Genomic DNA, 4,414 nt, shown 5'->3' with positions numbered 1-4,414 from the left:
GAAGATTTACTCTTTTTAACAGAATTTTGGACTTGAGTTAGATTAGTGAGAAAGAAAATAAACACAACTGCTTTCATGATATATTGCTGTAATGCATCATCAGAGTACTGCTCATGTGATAAAATACAATATTAGTATAATACATCATCAGGAGTGCTGTCACTCCAACAAAGTATTAGTGTAGTACATCAGCAGCCATCAACGCACTGCCACTTCCAACGACGTGTAAAGAATTGTATTGTGCTACTATCGGCCAGAAAGGAAGGAACATTCTTGCTACACGTGAACATAAGAGAGAGAATCTATTTTAAAATTATCTTTGGAAACTTGATTTACCTAAACCTCTGTTTTCTTAATTGTCAATAACTTATCTGCATTTTCCATTCCTTTCTGGGAAACTCACAAATTATTTCATAAGATGGAACATTTAAGAAACTGAAGATTCTCAGAAATACTTACTACTAGACATTTCCTGATGTCCCAAGCACAAGTCTACATTAGCTACCTCCATACAAAGGTGACCAAGTTTCCTCCATTACACTACTTTACTTTCTAGTAAAAAGGCAAGTTTTGGGCTTTTTTTTCTCTCTCTAATTACTTCTACTCTCATTCTCTCTGAAGAGTTCCTAATGTATGTTCAATGTTTTGTGGTTTTGTTTTTTTTTTATGACTTCAATCTAGTTTTCGTTTCTTTATGACCGAATGTTGTCCTTAAGTACTTTGAGTCAGAACCAACCCATAGTTAGCCCTCCAGAGTTTTCATAGCCAGTAAATTGCACAAGAGGAGATTGAATTGGAAGCAGAGTTCCTAATACCCTAAAATGATTCATTTGTATTTCACTTTTCTAAAGCTACTGGAAAAGTTTTGCCTCATAAGTGTCCTTAATAGTACACACCTGTGGATTCTCAGGCGTGAAAGAAGTGTTTTTAGGCATTTTCTTTTAGGCATTTTAAATTATTCCCTTGCTGGAACATTTCTTCTCACCTTGTAGTCCTACTTGAGTAATGATACTCCTGAAATATTCATATTATTATTGTTGTTGCTATGTGCCAAGTCACCTGAGACTCATAGTGACCCTATATACAACAGCCCTAAACCCTGCTCTATCCTGTACCAATCTCACTGTCTCTGACACACATACCCCCATTACCTCAGTCACTGAATCAATCCACCTCATAGAGGGCCTTCCTCTCCTGAACTGTCCTCTACCCTCCCAAGCATGACATCCCTCTCCAAAGATTGGCCCCTCCTTGCAACATGTTCAAAGTATGTGAAGCTTCAGAATCCTTGTCTCCAAGAAGCATCCTGGTTTCATCCTCTCCAGAATTAACTTGTTTTCCTAGCAGTCCATGATATAGTCAGTACTCTTCTCCAACATCACAGCTCAAAGGCATCAATTCTCCTATCATCCTAGTCATCGTCCAGCTCTCTGTTGCATAGCAAGTGATTGTAAAGACCATGGCATTTATCAGGTGTATCATACTCTATTACATGTTAGAAATTATTATTAATTTGGTTTAAGTGAGTAGTGCCATGACTATGTTGGGCGATAGCTTTGTTTTCTGGAGCTGCTTAATCAGTATTTAGGAGCAACAATGGGACCTTCTATAGATCAAATCCCTGTGTATATCAATTTTTTTTTCTCCAAAAAAGTGAAAAGAAAATAAACTGACCTGGAAAAAGCATTTGACAATGACATCTCAAATGCTAATCTCATAATGAAAGTTTACAGAAAACTACAGAGCCTTCACAAGAAAAGACTGATAACCCAATCAAAAGCAAATGATATGGAAAGAGTTTTCACAGAGGAAGACATTTGGATGGCCAACAGACAGATGAGGAAATGCTGAAAATCACTGGCAACAAGAAAGATGCAAATAAAACTACAGTGAGATACCTTCTCACCCTAGTAGCAATGGGAAAGTTTAAGAGGACAATAAAGAATACAAGCTGGAGAGGATGTGGAGGGATTGGAGCTCTCATATACTGTTGGTGGTATTGTAAATTGGTGCAACTACTCTGGAAGGCAGTTTGGTGTATCCTCAAAAAGCTGAACATAAAAATTCTATGGCAGATCTTCCAGCAGATTTTCATTGGTAGTTACTTGCATGGAGCAGGGGGGTGGGGGGAGGCAGGTGGGGAGGGGGTGGGGGTAGAGGGGGGGGGAGGAGGGATAATGCCCAACCTTCTCCTGTGGAGTTTCTGGTGGATTTAAAACACATGTCTTTAGAATTGCAGCACAGCTTCTTGTCATTAGGCCATCAGAGCCTAGTAATAAACACACGTAATCTTCCACTGTTAGGAATATAACCTGAGGAGAACAGAACTAAGACACAAACAAATTTGAACATAGATGTTCATAGCACCGTTATTCACAATATCAAGGACATGGAAATAGGCTACATGATCATCAACAAATGACTGGACTGAGAAATTGTGGTACATTCATATGATGGAAATGCTATGTAGTATAGCACTCAGGAGCAATGATATAAACAACAATTATTGTTTAACAATGATTCTCACCATTGGGCCAATTGGCAGCATCATGACAGATGATGAAGAGATTGAGATTGCTAACAGCTTTAGTTTGCTGGGCTCCACAATCAACACTCTCAGAACTAACAGCCAGTAAATGAAAAGACACATTGTTTGGGAAAGTCTGCTGTCAGAGACCTCTCCAAGGTACTGAAGAGCAATGATATCAGTCTGGAAACCGCAACTGATACAGGCCATGGTCTCTGGCTGCACCCTCTCTAAGACATATTTGTTTTTAATGAAAACAAAGGAAAACGTTACATGTGATTAATAGAAAAAAATTCTAGATGTAATCATTAAAATACAAATACATTTTCTATGTCCTTCTTGATTCTTGATAATAAATTTTAAATTCAGTTGCTGTTGTTTTTTAAATTCAGACAAAGTTTCAGAATCCTCCAAGCAGCAGTGTGGCTTCACCCTCTCCAGGATGAACTTGTTTGTTCTCCTAGCAGTCATGATATATTCAATATTATTTGATGAGATGGATTGAGTCAGACATTGGGGTAATGGGGATAGACATGTCAAGAGACAATAAGGTTGGCAATGGTTATAGTAGGGTATTGGGCTGTTGTACCTAGGGTTGCTATGAGTCGCAGGCAACTGGAAGCACATACGGCACATAACAACAACAACCACCATGACTTAGGTCCCATCTTGCATCCTATGTTGCCATCCCTAAGTGAGAACTCCATTTCACGAGGCTAGGGGAGGTCTTTCTTCTTCTGGTGCAGAAAGAATCCCTTCTAGTGGGGGAAGAATTCCTATGCCTGTAGCTAGAGCTGTTCAATTTCTTGATGAGATTATCCTCTTGTAGGTTGTTGACCTGCCAATCCCCTTGTGGAATGGAGGATAGCCAACCCCTTTGTAGATCAACCAGCTTTCCTCGTTTGTACAACCCTGCCCCTCAACAGTTAGCTACACGAGAAAAGCCATATTGAGAAACGAACTCCACAATCTTATTTCTAATATTTTCAATATGTGCATTCTCTAAAATTCTAAATAGATCGAAAAAGTAGTATATTTATATTAAATAAATGTATCTATTTTCTTGTCCTCATCCACTTACTCTTTTTTTTTTAACTAATAGTGGACACACACACACAACCCTCAAACAATCCCAGCAATAAAAACACTAGCAACACACACACACACACACACACACACACACGGCATTTCTAATTCCATTCACCATTCCCTGTTTCTGAGAATGTGTATTTTCACCTCAGTGATTTTTCACTATCTGGACACAAATTTTCACTCATTTCTTTAACCTGTTTAAACACGTAAGAAGAGACTATGCTTACATTTCAGTGCATAAACCTTAGACTCCACTTTGGGTGCCCTCAGTGCAAAATTACTTTGGATGATGGGGATTTTTATCACGTTGTTCTCTCCTAATTACTTATGGTGGATTTAGCTTCTCTAATTACACAGTTACTTAATTAAACAGGCAAAAGTTAGTGAATTGTTCCAGATGCCTTAAGAACAATTTGTTCCCAATTACTAGAGAGATTTTTTAGCTATAAAGAAAAAGGAAGAAACTGGACTTATTTATCCCTCTACTATAATTCAAGACTTTCAGATATATTTTCTCATTTGAATGTCACCAACCTAATTTGAACCTCACCAACCTAAAAAGAAGGCTTATAATTCTCAAGTCTTAGATTAAGAAGCTTGTCAAAGACTTCTTAGTTTGGTAAATGACTTTATAGATGCCATCACCCACCTGCAACTATATCCTGCAATAGCAGACCAATTAAATTTTCAGGTAAGCCATTGAATTTCACACAAGTGGCTAAGCTTTTTAGCCACTTTATTTCACTAGAAAAATCTCCTCTCTCTCTTCAGTTTGATTGCTCTGTGCATCATATT

Source organism: Elephantulus edwardii, unplaced genomic scaffold (genome assembly GCF_000299155.1).
Source record: "Elephantulus edwardii isolate Elephantulus edwardi_28Jun2011 unplaced genomic scaffold, EleEdw1.0 scaffold00014, whole genome shotgun sequence".
NCBI classification, from domain to species: domain Eukaryota; kingdom Metazoa; phylum Chordata; class Mammalia; order Macroscelidea; family Macroscelididae; genus Elephantulus; species Elephantulus edwardii.
The sequence above is the reverse complement of the archived record's forward strand: the minus strand, read 5'-3'. Positions refer to the sequence as shown.